The following is a 20,501-nucleotide window of genomic DNA, read 5'->3' as shown; positions in this document are numbered from 1 at the left end:
ACCACAGCCCCCATGGCCCAGAGCTTGCTGAAGTTACTCAAGTCAGCCAGTGCTAAGCCTTCCTACCCCATTTTGCCTGTTCCTTCTCACAGAATCCACACTAAGGTGCTTGCCCATGGTTCCACTTTCTCCTTTGCCTGTGACTGGCCCCAGTGTTTCCCCCAAGTGGCCCTGCACGGCTCACTGTTTCTCCCCAGGGAGCTGCGAGTATGACAAAACTCTAACACTCTTTCCGGTTGCTTTCACGATCCGCGTCTGGCCTCACTCAAGGTAACAGGGTTAAAACACAGGGTTAGTGTGTTCAATTGATTTTTCTCACTTTAAAAATTTTGATTGATTTTTCTCTCCACCAAAGGTTCAGAAAAGACCTTTCTCAAAGGGTTCAAGACTAATTTTAATGCAAGAAAGGGAAGTCCAGCAAGGCCTGAGGCAACTCTGCTGAGGATATCCCTCTATTCTCTCACCCCTAATGCCAAGAGACCTGCTCGGGCCGCTCCATAGCAGATGGCAGCAGAGAAAGTGCAGGGAAGGGTACTGACTGCAAAGCTGTTCCTTGGGAACTGTCTTTTGACTGGTCCGGAAACCAGCCTCCAGGGTAGGAACAGGAATTCTGACTGCAAGAGACAGCTTCCCCTTCACAAATAACCCATAACTTTCCCCTTGATTGATGAGAAGGAGGCCAGGCTCACTTTTATCTCAGGCAGGTCATGTTGAAGAAATGTTAATGATGTCATCAGGTGATGGATTTTCTCATGCCTTCACTCACTGAACCGTGCCCGATCTATCAAGCCCCATGCAAGGTGGAGAGCAGAACACAGAGCTTGACCGCAGGAACGATCCCCTTATAATCAACTTGCAGAGTAAGTGTAATGTGGTGATGGGGACGCATGATGGGACAGAGCAAAAGTCTTGAAAGTGGTGCCCGTGAGCCCGATCTAGCCTACAGGGGTATGTGTGTGTGTGTTAAGCTCACACATAGCTTCTTACTGGGTTTTTTTTTTTGCTAATTTTTCCCAACATTTTATTATGAAAATTTTCAAATGCACAGCAACACCGATTCACTAACACTTTACTAAGCTTGATGTATCACATATCTATCTTTCCATCCATCCCTCATCCATCCATTAATCCATCTTATTCTTAATTCATCTCAAAGTAAGTTGCAGGCATCCGTAAACTTCCTCCGAAACACTTCAGGATGACTGTCATTAACTAGAGTCCAATATTTGTTAATAGATTTTTGTATATAATTTACATACATTGAAATATATACTTTTTCAAGTGTACGTTCACTAGGTTTTGACAAATGCATGTATCAGTATGATTCAAACCCTATGAAGATATAGAATATTACTACCATGCCTGAAAGGGTACTCACTCCCTTCCCAGTCAATCCCTGCCCTCATCGTGGGTTAATTTTGCTTGTTCTAGAATTTCAAATAAATGGGCGTATGGCAATGTGAAAAAAAACAAAAAACAAAAACAAATGACCTCAAACTGCTTCTCAGACCCATTATGCTCCAGCAAGTCTTTCCGTTCCCAACAAAACTCCTGAATTTCCTTCACCATCGCAAATGCTACACCATCTGTCCCAAACTTCCAACCTTTCCTCTGCAGCTTACAAATCACAGTCCCCTTTCCACTCATGTGCCCTGACTCTCTCCAGCATCATCTCCACACTCGGGGGGAGCAGAAAGCTGGATCCGTTTACACATCTGGGCAACCAGCCCATGAATGGGAAGCCCTTCCCCTCACCATTCCCCTCCTATCTCACTCTGTCCCATTCTCCCCCTTTCTCTTTCCCAGGATAGTCTCTTCTCCCTCATTTTTCTCCTACCCACTCAAGCAAGGGCAGCAGTAGATTCCACCCAGAGGCATGGACCTAGGAGAAATACAGACAAAGCACTTCATTCTTCTGGTGGAGGGAAGTAGAGGGATGGAAACTTTGTCTACACCTCTGTCTCTGCCCGGCTCTGAAGGAGAAGTGGTGCAGCTGTGTTGAATCTGTTGTTTGAGGACTGCTATAGAAATTCTCATTAATACTCAGAGTAATTTCCTTCCCCTAGTCTTGCTTCCAGCTGAATTCTTAGTGGGAACGCCTGTGGTCTCTATGGGAAGATTCATACATAACACTTTGTTTCTGATGAGGTTCATCCTGCTTCTCCTTCCAGGTCTCCAAGTCCAGCTCTGGGATCCCCACAACCTCACATAGAAAGAACAACTCCCTCCCCATGTGTCCCCTGCCCCAGTGACTCTTCCCAAAGCAAATACCAGCCAGTGTTCTGTGCTCTGTCCGCACCCTTCTCTGACCTGTGGGGCTGAGATGTGGGCTCACACATGCAGCAGAGCCCTAGAAGCCACTATAATTCAACATAACTCAACAGCAAAATGAAGAGCCCAGTGTAAGATCTACACTCAAGAAACACCTGTTGCTTCAGCTTAGTTTAAATGCAACGTTGTTCCAACTCATTTCTAACTTTCAAAATGGTTTCTTTCTTCCCAACACAAGATGTGGGAACATTTCTCAGGTTAATTAGCTACCCATTTCACAGCCGCTTCTGGGCTACCAGAAAGTACGTGGAGTTCTTTCTCCTTCAGTCACTGTGATTGTTTCTTGAAGTCCCAGCTCAGATCCTCCCCGCCCTCCCCACACTCACCCCCTTCCCTGGGCGGGAAGCTGGAAATGGGGGAGAGCATTGCTACGGTTAAGAGCTGAGTGCATTCAGCTAGCTCCACTGCCAACTCTGTAACCTTAGGTCAGTTTGCTTAACCTCTCCAGGCCTCAGTTACCTAAAAAAATGGGGCTGATGATAATAGTACCTGATACTATTTTCTGCACTAATGATTTCTATACTAATAATAGTATGATATTATTTTTGCACTAATTTATGTCCACAGTAATAATTTTTTTTTTTTTTTTGCCGCACTGTGTGTCTTGTGGGATCTTAGTTCCCTGACCAGGGATTGAACCTGGGGCCACAGCAATGAAAGCGCCGAGTCCTAACCGCTGGACTGCCAGGGAATCCCCCACCTACAGTAACAATTAATGATTTCAGCACTATAATAATAGTACTGATACTATTTTCTGTACTAAGAATTTCTACACTTTAATGATTTCTGTACTAATAATACAGATATAATAAAAAGTCTGTGCTACTAATAATTTAATAATAATAATTCTGTAAAATTTCTATGCTAATAACATCTGTACTAATCATACTAATAGTTTTCCATAAAATGGAGCAAATAATACTACTGATCTAAGAGAGTTATTCTAAGCATTATATGAGAAAAAACAGGTGAGATATACAGAGCATGACACAGAGTGGTGCTTAATAAATGCTAGCTATTATTATTGTTATTGTTGTTGTTGTTAGGCTTCTAGCCAGTCTCCCCAGAGCTCCTGCACCAGAGAAGCCTATGACTAAAACTTAAAACTGTCTTGCTTATTTGCTGCACCATGGATGGACCTAGAGATTATCATACTAAGTGAGGTGAGTCAGACAGAGAAAGACGAACACCATCTATCACTTACATGTGGAATCTAAAAACATGATACAAATGAACTTATTTACAAAACAGAAATCGACTCACAGACATAGAAGACAAACTTATGGTTACTGAAGGGGACAGGTCGGGGGGAGAGGGATAAATTAGGAGTTCAGGATTAACAGATACACCCTACTATATATAAAATAGATAAACAACAAGGACCTACTGTCTAGTGCAGGAAACTATATTCAATATCTTATAACATGTATATATATATATTCTTTTTCAGATTCTTTCCCATTGTAGGTTATTATAAGATGTTGAATACCATATATATATGTGTATATATATATACATACATATATATACATATATACACACATATATATATATAGCCTTACCCCAGGGGCTTCATGAGCCCATGTGCTGCCTTTCCACCTGTGGAGAGAATTTGTTCCTAGTGAGAAGAGAAATGGGTATGAGAGGGGTTGGAACGGACCGCGTGGTCACGAAGCAGGGGCTTTGTTCTGTCTCTGGGTGGAATGGGAATTTCATTCAGAGGAACAGGAGGAAAGAAGGGGTTCAGCTCCCTCGTCTGTCTCTCCACCTTGGAGAGGAACTTAGGCCTTTGCCCCAGAGAAAGACATCTCAGGAGTGACGGAGGGTCCAGAAGCAGTAGAGCAAGATACCTAGAGAGACCCAGGGTCTGGAGCAAGAAGAAATATTGCAAGTTTTTATGGCCATAGTGGGTGGATTTGGGGTGGGAATGAAAGGAGTTAACTCTGCTATTGTCTTCCTCGCTTCCACTTCCAGGGAGGAGCTTCCTCACTGGGTAGGAGCCGGGCTGGTGCGCCGTCTGCATTACGTTTTTTCAATGAGATTTGTAGGGCTTCATTTCACTCTCTGTATTTTATTTAAAATAGAACCATTCCTGAAACTATTTTGAGTAGAAGTTCGTGAATGAATATCGATTCCCCATGTTTCTAGAAATAAAAGAACAGAAAAATCAACATGTATGATTCCCCCACTTTGGTTTTCTGCTTCCAGCAGGTCTGTTTCCTCAGAAGCCAGGAACAGTTAACAAACACACTTTCCCTCCAGGCCTCCTGCAGAACTGGAGGTACAATACCTTCCTTCTTGTGTTCATCCACAACACACCTCTGAACTGAATGTTGATAACTAATAAACAGTCTTCACAAAACAAATGCAGTTTTCCGTAAAAGATAATGCAGGATGATTTCATTTATACAAAGTATCTTAGAAAAGCAAGTTTGTAGAGACTGAAAATAGATCAGAAGCTGCCTAGGGCTGAGGGTAGGAGGGGGATTACCTGAAAATGGTCATGAGGAAATATCTGGGGCAGTGGAAATGTTCTGAAACTGGAGTGTGGTGACGGTTGCATTGAATCTCAAACTTACAATGGCAGAATTTTATGATATATAAATTGTGCCTCAATAAAGCTGTTTAAAAAAAAAGGTAGCGTAGGTAACTAACTGGTGTAAATTGGAGTGCCAAATAACACAGTGGTTAGTTAGTAACTACACTATGGTCCTGGCTATTTGCAAACCATGTGAGTTGGAGAAAAGTACTTCCCATCCCTCAGCCACAATCTCCCCGCGTGTCAAATGGGAGATGACAATGCATAGCTCTAAAGCGGAACACCAATTAAATGGGATAACTCGCAGAAAGCATTCAGCTCCGCAGCTGGTACAAAGCCACTGCTTCTTGAATATTATATTTTATTCCAGAACTAGGAATGTGCGGATAGCCTACAGGGAGGTGTGAGTGTTAATCGCTTCTTACTTTGGAGGGAAGTTCACCCTGGATATTTTAATGAGAATGATCTGCAAAGATCTGCTGTTACACTGTTTCCAGCCTCTTAGGCACACCAATGCCTCTGTGTCCAACGGTTCCACAGTTCCACACTCCCTTTCCAGGCATCCCTGGACATTCTTTCACCTCGTCCTGGGTCAAGTTGTGAAAGTAAGAGGAATGAGGTTTGTTACCAGGCACATAGATCAGATGCTCTGGGATCCTTGGTGACTGTCCCAAGCTGACTGCCCTGAGATGCTCTAAGGGAGATGTGATCTGGGCAACAAGATGTGCACAAGGGTCGTTATCTCCTGAGAGATGCCTAGATGACCCCAGAAAAGTCAAATCTGATTTGACCGCTGGGATCAAAATAGGATAACTGGGATTTGCTTCTAGAAAGAGGCAGTGTGGGAGGAAGGTGCGTGGTTCCAAGACCAGCTGGGAGGGCTTGTTCTTTCCTTGCATGTGGAGGACACTTTATTCTAAAGTGTCCAGGGACAAGGATGACCAGAATGAAGTAGTAGTCATTCTTGCGTGAGAGGCATATAGTTGCACAACGCACACCTTCACATCTCCCCTTCTCAGTCTGTTCTTGGCAGGCTGACCTGCTCATTTGTTTATTCAACATACATCTACCAAACTCCTGCTATATGCTCGGGGCTATGCTAGACAAGGTTCTTGCCCTCAGAGACCTTATCTTCTAGTGGGAGACGCAGACGGTGAGCAGGAAATGAAATGATCTATACATGAGTGCTAACAAGGGTAGGGTAGGCAGGAGGCAAGGTGGCTGGTTTAGATCAGGTGATCAGGAAGACCTCTCTGAGGAAGTGACAATTTAGCAAAAGCTTGAGAGACCCAAAGAAGCAAAGATCTGGAAGAAGGGCGTTCCTGGCTGAAGAAAGAGAATGTGCAAAGGCCCTGGGGCAGGTGTGAGTTCTATGCGTTCAAGAAGCAGAAAGAAAGCAGTGTAGCTAGAGTGGAGTGAGAGGAAGTCACGGTGGTAGGAGATGAGTTCAGGGTGGTGGTCAGGGCCCACACCTGTTGGCCTCACTGGCCACAGGAAACATGGATTTAATTCTAGATGTGATGGGAAGCCGTTTGGAGTGTTTGGGGACAGGGGAGACAGGTGATGTGATGTGTAGAAGATTATTCTGGCTGTGTAGCGAACAGACTTCCAGGTGCAGGAAATTTCTCACTAAACTACTAGTACAAAATTCCACACCAGAGTGAACAGCCCCTTCTACCTGAGACACCAAGGCAAAAAGCACACACACAATGTCTTATAACTGGCATCTCCTACTCTCCATGTCCTGATGTTGTGGTACTTGGCAAATCAAAAGTAATTTAAAAAACTCTGACGGTTTGACATTTGGAATATTGAAAGCAATCTGGAAAATCCTGACAGCCAGCGTTTGTGTCTCCATCACTAGCTGCAGAAACAGATTGTCAGGATGGATTTCAGTAAGATCAGCGGAGTGAGTGTGTCTGCGTAGATCAGCTCATCCGTAGCACCATTAATAAGCATTTGGTGATATACTCTTTAGCAGACTCTAGCAGTGAGGCTATACTGATTAGTTCACCTTTTTCCCCCAGAGCCTTACAGAGGTCAAATACAATGTGATGGTGTTTCACACCGTTACACCAAGGGTTTCTGCTTTAACTGGCTCACCTGTTACTGATAAAGGCTTTAAAGTATAAGCAAAAGTAATAATGGCCAAGAGCTAGGTAGAAGTACAAAACCTGGACACTATCTTAGAAATCTGAAATAAAAATAATCGCAGATTATCAGTAGAATAATGTCCAAATGTCTGGACCAATGTGATAATCTTATAGGTTGAGGTCCTAATTATGCTGTATTTTTGGACCTTCTTAAGCCAGCAGAAGCTTCAACAATAACTCTTATCAGAAGGCAAATGTTCATTCATTTAAATGACTAATTAATTTGCCATGTAACAGTCCATCTGGTTCTCCTTTTCCAGCTCCAAAAGCACAGTCACATGCTCCAGCCTGGATCAAGAATCTCTTGTTCAGGGCTCCAGCCAAAGGACTCCCTCCACAAAGTAGCCTCACTCCCCAGAGTATGGCCAGGAGGATTTATGCAAGTTTAGCCTCTAGCACAGGGGTCAGAGAGTCCAACTTGGCAATATCTATTTATGAACAGTCATCAGAAAATTCATGTAAAAAAAAAAAGAAAATCAAAATAATAGTGCCGCAGGAACTCAAATAAAATGACTTCTCTCCCTTCCGTTACATGAAACCTTCTTTCCCCCTGCAACTGATTGTGCTTGTATTACTCTGTTTAACAACCTTCCGCCTACCTGGCTCCAGGGATCACACTATAACCAATGTAGCAGGGCTCTCCTTTTCCCATAGCTGATGAGGAGAAAGGGGAAGGGTAGAAGTTTCGCGCTCAACCTTGAACGTGCACGGAGGCGATGTGGCTGGCACATCTCCCCAAGAGGATCTGTGGTACCAGAACCACTGGACAGAAACCAGATTTGCCATATTGGTGTGAGGCCAGACTTGCCCATTTGACTGGCTGGAAGTTTCTCTAAAACTATGCTCAGCAAAAACCAAGTGTTTCCTGGAGGTAAGATTGAGAGAGTTTTTGCTGAAGCTGTTTTTCTGGTTATGTGTCAGCTCCTGGGAGTAATTTGGATGAAACTTGGAAGAAATATATTTTCAAGGCCTGAAAACACAAAATTTGCCAGATTTAAGGTAGGCTTCCTAATGATGGTATTATGAGAACCCGGTGCAAACCTGGCCTCCTGGGCTCCATTTTGGTCAACCCGTAATATTCAGGAGTTATATCATTTCTCTTTCCAAACTCCCAATGGCATTTCCCAGTAACTGTACTTTTGAAATGAAAATGCAGGTGGCAGAGTAAGTATCAAGTTAATGATATTTCGCTCAAAATCAGGATAGTGTACTGACTTCCAAGTATGGTTTTTGGTGGGGATGACAGGAATAAACTTCAGAGAAAGGTAAGATGTTATGGACTTTCCATCTCACCAACTGCCCTACCCTAAAATACTGTCTCCTGCAGAGTAGGTCTTGATATAATGCCTTATGTGTTTATGAACCCCTCTCTAGAATTTTTGTGTCCAGTCCTTACACCATTCCTGGATAAGATCACATGGAACTAGCCTTCATGGCAGAGTCTCTCAGAGCCTAGTAGCTAAACTGGGGGAAGAGAAGCTTAATACCTTCTGCAGTTTCATAGCACACCTGCCTCCCTCCAGCCTGCGTCAGGGGGATAGAAGGGACTACACAGCACATCCGGCTCCAGGGTATCAGCTCAGCTTCTAAGGCCCTCCCACATCCCTTCCAGATCCGAAGTTCTGAATTCCTGGCCTGCAGAGCTGCCCTGTCTCACGGTTGGGTCCACACCACTTGAGGAGGGTCAGAAGACTGCAGGGTGATACAGTTCGTCCCCACGCCCCCAACAGAACTGACTGCACCTGAACCACAGGTGCAGCGATAGAAGGCATGGTGGCCCTTCTCCAGTCCTTGGTCATCTTTAACTATCCTCCTCATATCCCCCCTCTGCCTCCCAGCCTAGGTATCAGGAACGGTTATCTGTGACCAAACAGGGAAACTAACAATTCCTACCGATAATGCTCTGGCTTTAAAGGTCCTCCCCTTGGTGCTCATCCCAACAGTGCAGAAAGCGGCAGGGAACAGACGGGCACTTTGCTTCATGTCAGAAGCTGGCCAAAGGGCACCAAGGGGTCAGGGTGGACCATGGTCCACTGAGCTCTCCCAATACCCTGTTCAGCAGAGGGGACTGCGGTGGCATAAATAACATTTAGAAGTCATGAAACCCACTCCCTAGCAGCACTAGCAGTTAATAGTGACCCTGACCTTGAATTTCCCCAAATCATCTAGGGGAGGACGTAAAAAGATTGTCAGTTACGAGTGAACTGTTCGGCAACCCCGTTTTCTGAAAAACACATAGAACCCCAGAATTCCAGCAAGGAACTCTAAGGAGTCCAAGAATTCTAAATTCAAACCTGGACTTCCAGGTTGCCTGAGGTATTTTTGTCAAGGTAGGAGGACAGAACATATTTTATTTAATGATTTGTTCGCTTGATTTATAATATTTAGACATATGGTTTGTGGGCCTCCATTTGTGCTCTTGTCTTGGGGCCTACCACACCCCACGCCCCAGCCGGCTACCTTCTGGGAGAGAAGCCTTCACAGCCCACACAGCTCAGTGGTCCAGCTGAACCCACATGCTAAACAGCCTCGCATCTGTCTTACTCTTCAAACTGCCCTATTTTAGCTCCTAAGAGCGGTTAGTGGTTAGATCATACAGGCCATTGAGTTAAGGATTCATCCTTATGGCCACATGTTTTGGACAAACCCTGTATTAGTTTCCATGTTTGTGTTGCTTAGGGCATTAAGAGTATATGTTTTATCTAGTTCTAGGGACCATTACATCAATCTAACTGAACCAGGAGCCTTGGAGACATGCCTGAAAAAGATGAGGTGTCCATATTTGGACGACAACCCTATTTTCTTTTTACCAGGCAGCGCGTGCTGGCTGAGAACAACGTCACAGCAGGCCCCAGGAGGCAACTTGGGGGGAAAAGGGGATGAAGCGACTGACTGCTGGAGAGAGACTTTTTTTTGTTTTTTGTTTTGGCCGTGCCACAAGGCATGAGGGATCTTAGTTCCCCGACCAGGGATCAAACCCGTGCCCCCTGCAGTGGAAGCTTGGAGTCTTAACCACTGTCCCTAGGAGAGAGATTTTGAAGAAAGATTAGAGGTATATATACAGGTATTTTTAGGGAAATTTTCTATATGTTCTGAGGAACTTGCCTAACTTTCCGTAAGAAAAGTCAGTGAACTCTCCATTATTCGAGACTGTTTAGGGATTTGGATTTGTTTCTTTGTTTTGGAGAAGAGTGACCGAGGGAGGGGACCCAGTGCCGAGTCTGGCCTGAAGATGATCTTGGAGGGACAACAGGAGCTACAGAGGGCCCATTCGGGTTAACTAAGTAAAAGTTTCTCTTTCCCCAGAGCTGACTGTGTGAAGGCTTTAAAGGACCTATGTGACGACCATATAGCTGAGACTGAACCCGGGGCGGTGGCCACAGGCTCAGTCAGGGCTTCCTGGAAGATGAACTAAGAGAGGGCTGAGCAGTGTGCTTGGCCCTGGTCCACCACACTCTCTGCTTTTAAGTATGTGCTTTGGTTGTTTTCTTTTCTGTTTTCACTATACAAGTGAAAGTGAAAATGCTCCTGGAATAAAATTTGGGAAATATATAAAAAGTTAAAGGAAAAGAAAAATCATCCATGGTACTGCCATCTGAATCCCATCAATGTAAACGTTTGTTCTATTTCCTTCAAGGCTTTATTTTTTGTTCCTTGTATAGGTGGTGTGTGTGTGTGTGACAGAGAGAGAGAGGGAGGAAGGGGGGGGAGAGGGGGAGGGAGAGAGAGAGGGAGAGAGAAAGGGAGAGAGAAAGAGAGAGATAGAGAGAGATTGATTTTAACATAATTGGATCCAGTTCCCTAAAGCACTGTACTCAAGGCAACTGGATTAATGTGATCTTAAAGTACTAAAATGAGTCATTTTAGGATTACTGAGCAACTTTATGAGGTTTGGTGTAAACAAAGTTGATTTTCCTTTATCCTGTCATCAGGAATCATCTACTCTAATCTTCAGCTGCTCTTCCATGCTCCATGTTCAGTGGAAAGGATAGCAAGATACAAACAAAGAGATGTAAAGGTAAGAAACACAACTAAGGCACATGTTATTATGACTTCAACACTTAAATTATTACACAAACCTGAGTCCCTTAATCACAAGAGACCTATTTATGATTAAGGTTAAAGAGGTTAAAAATCACATTTAATCATTTGAATTTTCTGCTAAGTCTCACCATAAAATGGATTGGGATTCAATTTTTGTGGCATAAGTAACTTCATATTTACTTGGTGACTTTTCTCAAAGATGAGCAGTGGATGAGATCTGACAGATCTGAGGATGGGATATCAACAGTATATAAGAAGCATTGTAAGTTGCATTTTCCATTGAGCAAAGACTGGGAATCCAAATTCATTTTGCCCCAGTTCCAAAGAGACAAAAATGGACTCTCAGCTCATTATTTTCTCAATGAGTTTGAGAAAATGTCCCGGGGAGAAACATTTCCAGTCAACTCTATAAACTTTCATACCCCTAGGCTTTTGCTTATGCAGATCCTAAAACCAAGAAGATCCTACGCTAATTCGCCATCTTTCGAAATCAATATTTAAGGGCAGCCAGCTGAAATGTCACCACTCCAGGAAGCCCTTCTATATTTTCAAAATATTTGTTTGCATGATCCCTATTTAGCCTTTGTATTATTCTGCCATATGGAACAATGTATTTTGCTTGATAATATTTTAAAACGTTTCCGAGTAACATGTTTACAGCGGTTCAAAAATCAAGCAATATAGGCCAGCATTAAAAGGTCCAGAAATAATAAATGTTAGCAAGGGTGTGAAGGAAAGGGAACCCTCTCACACTGTCAGTGGGAATGTAAATTGATGCAGCCATTATGGAAAACAGTACGGAGATTCCTCAAAAAACTAAAAATCGAGTTGCCATACGATCCAGCAATCCCACTCCTGGGCATATATCCAGGCAAAACTATAATTCAAAAAGACACATGCACCCCTATGTTCATAGCAGCACTATTTACAACAGCCAAGATATGGAAAAAACCTAAATGTCCATTGACAGATGAATGAATAAAGAAGATGTGAGATATATATATATATATCTCCACACCCATGCATACACACACAATGGAATATTACTCAGCCATAAAAATGAATGAAATAATGCCGTTTGCAGCAACATGGATGGACCTAGAGATTATCATGCTAAGTGAAGTAAGTCAGATTGAGAAACACAAATACCATATGATATCACTGATGTGTGGAATCTAAAATATGACACAAATGAACATATCTATGAAAAAGAAAGAGACTCACAGACATAGAGAACACACTTGTGGTTACCAAGGGCAGGGGTGGAGGAAGGAAGCATTGGGAGTTTGGGATTAGCAGATGCAAACTAGTATATATAGGATGGATAAACAGCAAGGTTGTACTGTATAGCACAGGGAACTATATTCAATATCCTGTGATAAACTATCGTGAAAAAGAAGATGAAAAAGATTGTATATATGTATAACTGAGTCATTTTGCTGTACAGCAGAAATAAACACAACTTTGTAATTCAACTATACTTCAATAAAATGTTTTAAAAATAAAAATAAAATAAAAACCAAAATGTACCCCTCCCCAAAAGAAACGAACAAATCAAGCAATATAAATCGTATCCAGCAGTCTTTTCCCTGCCCCTGCTCCCACATCTTACAAACACTTCTGTAAGTTTCTCATGCTTTTTCCACAGTTTCTTCATGCAGACATAAACACAAACCTATTATTTCCCCATCCCTGTTTTCTTACACAAAAGGTAGCTTGATATACATATGATTCTTGATATACATACTATTCTGTACTTTGCTCTTTTCATTGTAACTTATCAGTGCGTCTTGGAAATCATTCCATATCAGTTCAGAGAGAAATTCCTCATCCCGTTTTAAAAGCCTTTTAAAATTTTAAAACATCTATTACATGTTGTCTCCTAATATATTTCACCAGTTCCACAAATGATGGTCATTTGGGTTGTTTCCAATCTTCTGCTACACCAAGGATGCTTTGTAGACATATGTTAATTTGCATTGGGTATGTACATCTTTGTATAAATTCCCAAAAGCAGAATGGCTGGGTCGGAGACTGGACAATTTTGTAATGTTCCTAGATAGTGCCAAGTTGCTCTCCATAGGGTTTCTAACTGTTTATACTCTCATCAAAAATATAGAAGAAACCTGTTTCCCCACAGCTGTGCCAACAGAGAGAGAAGGTTTAGGAAAGAATGGTTTGGTATGAAAAGCAACAAGAGGACAATTAGATGAAGACCGCAAAGGCACAGAAAATGTCAGACCCGACATCTCCCCTGAGGTTCAACCAGTCTCTCTCAGAGATACCTAGAGATCTCTCCCAGAGATCTCTGTTAGCTCCAACTGAACACGTCTAACTTGGAATTCACTGACACTGGAGCCTCCTCTCCACTACCAGTGGAATCACCATTTTCTGCAGCCTCATTTTCTACCAATGGAATCACCATTTTCTCACATTTAAAATCTTGTAGGAGAGAGTGTGGGTGAGTAGACTTTCACTTTTTATTTTACAAACTCTGAATTCACATGCTTTATTTTATAATATGAAGTGTATATTTCTTTTGTAATTTAAAACCAATGATCATGTACTGCAAAAAAAATTGGGAGTCTGGTTATTTTTCTTTTGGTTTTTATTTATCTATTCAACCACTTTTTATTCTGTTAGCTGCTTCCCCCCCCCCCCTTTTTTTCTGCCGCGTGCTTACAGTTTAAATAACTTAGCTTTATGAGGAAATTAACCAAGAAAAAACCATTACTTTATAAATTATTCCTAAGCATCCCCTTCCCTGGCACCACTCTCATACCCACTCCCAGTTTTTAAACTGGAAAGAAATTAAGAAAGTACTCCTAATGAAATGTTTAAGTAATAGTTATTAGAGCTGGCATGCTATTTTAGGGCAAATTTATATAGCTAGAATTTATGATAGCTGCATGGTATTTTTATGTGCTATAATATGCTTTTCAATCCACTGAGGTCCTTTCTATAACAAAAGCGCACGTTTATATCCATTTTATACCATTTGGAGCAAAACTGTGCTAAAATTACACAGGCTTTATAATGGTCATAGCTGCTTTTAGAATCACATTCTCGGTCAAATATGTAATTCATTTGTTACCAATACCTTACTGAAGCATCCTTTTATGGGAAGCTATCATCAACTTTAACACATTTGGCTTTATTCTGGGATTTCCAGGAATTTAATAGAGTAAAAGGGAAAGGCCATCTCCTGGTGCCCTTGACCTCTGTCCATTCACTTCTGCACAAATAAGGACACTGTACATTAATGTACCTGACCCATCTCTCCTATATGGCACCAGGCAATAAGCCAGGTAACAAAGGAATATTTTGATGGATCTCATGTGGTTGCTTCCTTCAGGCTCAGCTCCCAGTTCAGTTCCTTCCGTGCCAACATCTTTCTCAGTCTCACAGCATTTATTCAACTGTGTTCCTACTAAGTTGCATTTAGCCTTGTTGCTTTATCAAAATTAGTGAAATGCGGGGAAAATATCAATGCAAACACCAGTCAACAGAAGTATAGTTCTCATCAACTTAGAACAATTGAGACACAGAAGGAAATAATTAGCTGGTGAATCTTAAGCCTCAATAATGACGACTCATACTGAGAACTCTCTACAGGCCTTAGTCACCATTCTCATCACTTCACATGACTTAGTTGAAATAAATGGTGGAGGTGTCATTACTTCTGTTTTTACAGATAAAGAAAACTATTCCCGATCCATAGGGAGGTAAACAGCCTGACCCATATTGGAAAGCTGCCTTTAGACTTTAACTGGTCAACTCTGCTCAGCTGGGATGGAGAGCTCAAATTTAAAGAACATCTACCAAATTTTGGAATTGCAGCTTAAGAGTATATCTAAGAGAAAAGGCACAATTAGGAATTTTAGACTGTGTTTTAGCTCTCTGGAAATAGAACTCTCTCCTTAAAAAACACAAATCTGTTTTTGAATTTGAGACATCTAACGTGGTGTGTATTTTGGGGAGTATGTTGTGTGTTGAAGTAGGAAGCCCTTGTGTTGTTGTGTATGGCTTTTTTTGTTTGTTTTTTTTTTTGGCCGTGCCATGCGACTTGCAGGATCTTAGTTCCTTGCCCAGGGATGGAACCTGTGCCCCCCGAGGTGGAAGCACAGAGTCCTAACCACTGGACCAGCAGGGAATTCCCATTGTTGTGTATGTTTTTGATGTACATGGAAAGATGTGAATCCCAGGGGGACAGGGGACTTGTCTTACAGTTCTCCAGCGCCTACAACAATGCTCAGCAAATGTTTGCTGTGGTGGTGAGTGAAAAGAATAGTGGTTTGGAAACCATGCTGCAACATGCAGACACCCACACCAAGAAGCACTCTATTCAAAGTAAACCCCCCTGTTGATAATGGGGGAGGCTATGCATGGTGGGGGCAGGTGTATGGGAAGTCTGTACTTTCCCCTCAATTTTGCTGTGACCCTAAAACCACTCTAAAAGATAAAGTCTATTAAGAAAAACAAATACCCCCAAGTTGTAACAATATCTTGAAAAATGTCATCTTAAACACACACTCATCTATGTGTATATACAAATAGTTATAAGCATGCATAAACACACATTTCTTTTTTTTTTTTGCTGTACGCGGGCCTCTCACTGTTGTGGCCTCTCCCGTTGTGGAGCACAGGCTCCGGACGCACAGGCTCAGCGGCCATGGCTCACGGGCCCAGCTGCTCCGCGGCATGTGGGATCTTCCCGGACCGGGGCACGAACCCGCGTCCCCTGCATCGGCAGGCAGACCCTCAACCACTGCGCCACCAGGGAAGCCCATAAACACACATTTCTAAGGGCATGATAATAAATGCAAAACATATGTCACATCTTAAGTATATAAATACATTTATAGGTGTATGACAATAAAGTTGAAATGATGATGATTGTTGCAAAACCTATGCAATTTTTTCTGTTGAAGAGGTGAATGAAACTTCCCTCCCGGCCTCACCAAGACAACTGTGTATAAATTAAAGTAGCAGACAGTCGCCATTGGCAAATGGCTGCGTACCCCTAAGTTGGAGTATCCCCTCCTCAGAGACTGTCCCCATTTACCATCTTCTGTTAATAGTGCAGTCGCTCTAGAACACTACCCTTGTGACAACATTTGCTTGGAATGTGACTATACAGATACCTTGTTCAAGCAGAGCCTTACATAGGCTTTCCATTGACCTATGACCTGGTGGCATAGTTTGAAAGGTTGAGCTGGTTGAGTCAGACTCTCTCTCTCTTCGTTTCCCTCCCTTTCTTTCTCTGGGACTTGAATCCAGAGACTAAGGGGGAAGTTTCCAGTAAGTTGTGGGCAGTACAGCTAAAAGGTGGTTTGGGGGCCTGAGTCAGGATCACGACAAACTAAAGACAATTTGCAAGCTGAAATTATGGAAGGAGGAGCAACTATGAGTAAGTGAGAGAAGCTTGAAGAGACAGAGAAGAACATCCATCCTTGCAGAGAAGCCAGGAAGCCAGAAAAGGACAGAGAGCGTATATAGCCCTATCTTCCTTTGTGTTGTTTTTTTCGCTGGGCTCTGGGGCATACATACCTTTAAAATATTTTTCTCACAAAACAACCCATGTGCGTTCTTTCTTTTTTCTTTTTTTTTTCTCCTTGTTACTAAAGGAGTCTAGACTGGAATAGCAGGAGAAAAAAAGTCTCTAACAATGGAGGATATAAAATCTAAAGAAAAAAATAGTATAACTGTACAAGTACAGCAGTCCAGGGCCATAAAGTATAGTGGCAAATGGTGGTTCCATTCAATAGTCCCCAAGGACCTCAGTTCAGTATAACCCTGTGCGATAATTGATATTTATAGTGATGACCTTGAGTCTTCAAGCACAGGCTGCTTGATGTTCAGCATATTTTCAAAAGGCAATGAAGCATGGAGAAAAATTTTCCTCCAAGTTAAAAAAAAAAGTTTCAGTGCTTAAACAAGGGAAGGCTCACACAGTTATGTGTTATTTTTTTAGTTTGTTAAATGTATATATTTATTCATACATGCCTTGCCTTGTTCCAGCAAAGATTAAAGATGACTTAAAAGAATACACAAAATCCTATAAGACAGCATAAGTTGACAGTAAGGGGGAAGAAGAAAGAAAACCAGGCTGTGGTCACATTATTGATCCAGGAGATTCAGTTATCAGCAAAGCTCCCTTCTGTAGATTGCCTCACTCCTTGATAGATCATGGGACACCATAAATAGTATTACTCATTATTTAATCATTTTTAAATCTGGAGAAAGGTCAGGGCTTATCTTCTGAATGTAAAAATCAAATTGACACTGGAAGAAAGAAAGAAAAGAAAAGATTGGTTGCGGCTTCCTGGGTGGCGCAGTGGTTGAGAATCTGCCTGCTAATGCAGGGGACACAGGTTCGAGCCCTGGTCTGGTAGGATCCCACATGCTGTGGAGCAACTAGGCCCGTGAGCCACAACTACTGAGCCTGCGTGTCTGGAGCGTGTGCTCCGCAACAAGAGAGGCCGCGATAGTGAGAGGCCCGCGCACCGCGATGAAGAGTGGCCCCCGCTTGCCACAACTAGAGAAAGCCCTCGCACAGAAACGAAGACCCAACACAGCAAAAATAAATAAATAAATTTTAAAAGAAAAGAAAAGAAAAAGATTGGCTTGTATCAGAGAAAATATAATCATAAGTTTATGTAAACGTGCACTTAGTAAGCTGTCAATCTAAACATATGTTTAAGTGATTCCTATTCTTTTATTTTGGTAAAATAATTGTTATAGCAAAAAAGTTATATTAATCAGAAGTAGCATCAGGGACTTCCCTGGTGGCGCAGTGGTTAAGAATCCGCCTGCCAACGCAGGGGACACGGGTTCGAGCCCTGGTCTGGGAAGATCCCACATGCCGTGGAGCAACTGGGCCCGTGCGCCACAGCTACTAAGCCTGTGCTCTAGACCCTGCGAGCTACAACTACTGAGTCCACATTCCACAGCTAAGGAAGCCTGCATGCCTACAGCCCACGTTCCACAACGTGAAGCTGCCGTAACTAGAGAAAGCCCGTGCGCAGCAACGAAGACCCAACACAGCCAAAAAGAAAAAGATAAATAAATTAATTTATATAAAAAAAGCATCATATCACATTATCCCACTGTTGAAATTCTCTGCAATATCCTTTTCACAATCAATATTAACATATTAGAAGAACAAAGAATGTTTGAAGTTGACTTAAACTCTCTATACAAATTCATAATTTATCATCATAGTAATTCTTAAAAAAGCAAGAATTTTTTTAGAAAACAAACTCATAGTTACCAGAGGGGAAAGGAAGGGAGGGATGAATTAGGAGTTTGGGATGAACAGATACACACTACTATACATAAAATAGATAAACCACAAGGACATACTGTATAGCACAGGGAATTATATTCAGTATCTTATCATACCTATAATGGAAAAGGATCTGAAAAAGAATATATATATATATATATATATAAAAACTGAATCACTTTGCCGTACACCAGAAACTAACACAACATTGTAAATCAACTATACACCAAGTTTTTTAAAAAATTAAATAAATAGCAAGAATTTTTCCAGGATCCTGGTTTGGACAGGCTCCTAAGGTGTGCTCCCATTCATACTGGGCCTGCATAAGGGGAAATTTTTTCTAATGGGCATTCCTACTACAGAGTCACTGCTTAGAGGGTAAAAGTTTGGGCTTCAGAGCCAGACAAATATATAGATTTGATGCATGGTAGCTGAGTGTTATCTTGGGCAAGTTACTTCAAACTCTCTCAACTTAGTTTCTTAACTGCAAACAAAGTTAATAGGTTTGTATGGAAGATGGAATAAGATATTGCACAGTAAGCACTTAGCTCAGTATCTGTTACCTACTGAACCTAATAAATGATGCCTGTTATGGTAGAAACAGCGATTACCCAGGACATCTCACATTGATGTGACGCCAGCCTCTCTTTCATTAGTGTCTCGTTAAAGATTTCTGCCCTCATTTTTCCATTAACAAATTTTTCTTTAATTGTACTGTGGTGAACACATTCTGATGTTCTTTCATGGTACTGACGTGGAAACTCGTTTCATTGCCCTATATTATCTTCTTACTAATTATTTTCCAAAATACATGAGCAGTGATTTTTTTTTCACTGATGGATTCATATGGGGATTTGAGCTTTGTATTCATCTTGAGTTTTTCTTTCATTCCTTTTCATTCCGCCCCAGATAAAATGCAGTTAATCATGCCAACTTCTGTATAAAGTCTCATCTGACTAGCTCCATCATGTGTCTAGAATGAGTTTTACAATTTTGAAAGTTGCTTTCCCTTCATTGCTACGCTGATCTTGAGATCATAAGAATAAATATCTGGTAAGATATTGAGTCCTCTGCAAAATAGGTGAAGTCAAGAAAAGTGGAAAAACTTTCATTTTAAAAAGTGAGGATTTTTTTAGGGGGTGCAACTTGGCCAAAAATCTATGGTGACCATGGTTTATCATTCAAACTAGGCCTGTTGGGAATGCAAGAGGGGTGCACTTTATCATTTCATTGAGATAAAGGCATAAACTGGGCTCCCCCAAGTAAACCAGGATGTATGGTCACCCCAGCAAAAACTGACAAGGTACCTTCCTAAGATGGGGATGGAGCAGGGGAGGGCTTGAAGGGATTCTTCATGAAATTGTAGGCTCTTCCACGTCATCACACACTGTATTCTATGCTCAAACTGTGAATTAGTGGGTTTTGCTTTGAGAATCCAAGAACGTCTGTGCTTTTAGTATCAGACTCAGTTCTAATCCCTATGACTCAAGAAAAACACAATAATAGAGACAAAGATCCAGAGAGGCATAACTAATATGATCAAGAGCTGTGGGTCCGGGCTTCCGTGGTGGTGCAGTGGTTGAGGGTTCGCCTGCCAATGCAGGGGACACGGGTTTGTGCCCCGGTCTGGGAAGATCCCACATGCCGCGGAGCGGCTGGGCCTGTGAGCCATGGCCACTGAGCCTGCGCGTTCGGAGCCTGTGCTCTGCAACAGGAGAGGCCACAACAGTGAGAGGCCCGCATACTGCAAAAAAGAAAAAAAAAAAAAGAGCTGTGGGTCCTAATGTTCTGGCAGTTACCGAATCTTTGAGGATTTGATGAAAGCTATTAACTCTCCCTGAAGAAAAGGGCACACACAAACAGCCTCCAGGAGTTGGCATGCAATTCAGAGGGCCAAGGACCATCTGATCTCACCCAGGGATCTAGGTCTGAATCCCTAATCAGAAGGGAAAGGAAAAAGGAACCAAAATTTGTTGACCATCTTTGCACACATTTCATTTCAGACTTACATCAATCTATTTTATAGATAAGGGCACTGAAACTCAGAGAAATTAAGATCTTACAGCCAGTTAAGTGGAAAAGCCAGACTACAAATTCAGGTTTATGTGCATGAAATCTCATATTCTAAGTACTGCCTAGACGTAGG

The 20,501-nt window shown here is 42.1% G+C and overlaps 1 protein-coding gene across 4 annotated transcripts in view; it reads right to left on the bottom strand.

Moving 5' to 3' along the window:
* The window catches only part of FAM81A (family with sequence similarity 81 member A), a 124,668-nt gene that overhangs the window by 101,388 nt on the left and 2,779 nt on the right, over nt 1-20,501 (bottom strand). Inside the window, exon 1 of one of the 4 annotated variants that reach the window (XM_060151164.1) lies at nt 4,322-4,347. The exons of the other annotated variants lie outside the window; for them this stretch is intronic. The gene's annotated coding sequence lies outside the window, so the exon portion shown is untranslated. Of the gene's footprint in view, nt 1-4,321; nt 4,348-20,501 lie in introns of those variants that run through there. 4 annotated transcript variants of the gene reach the window in all.

Source organism: Lagenorhynchus albirostris, chromosome 1 (genome assembly GCF_949774975.1).
Source record: "Lagenorhynchus albirostris chromosome 1, mLagAlb1.1, whole genome shotgun sequence".
Lineage (NCBI taxonomy): Eukaryota > Metazoa > Chordata > Mammalia > Artiodactyla > Delphinidae > Lagenorhynchus > Lagenorhynchus albirostris.
Note: the sequence above shows the minus strand (reverse complement) of the source record. Positions and strands in the feature narration are given on the sequence as shown.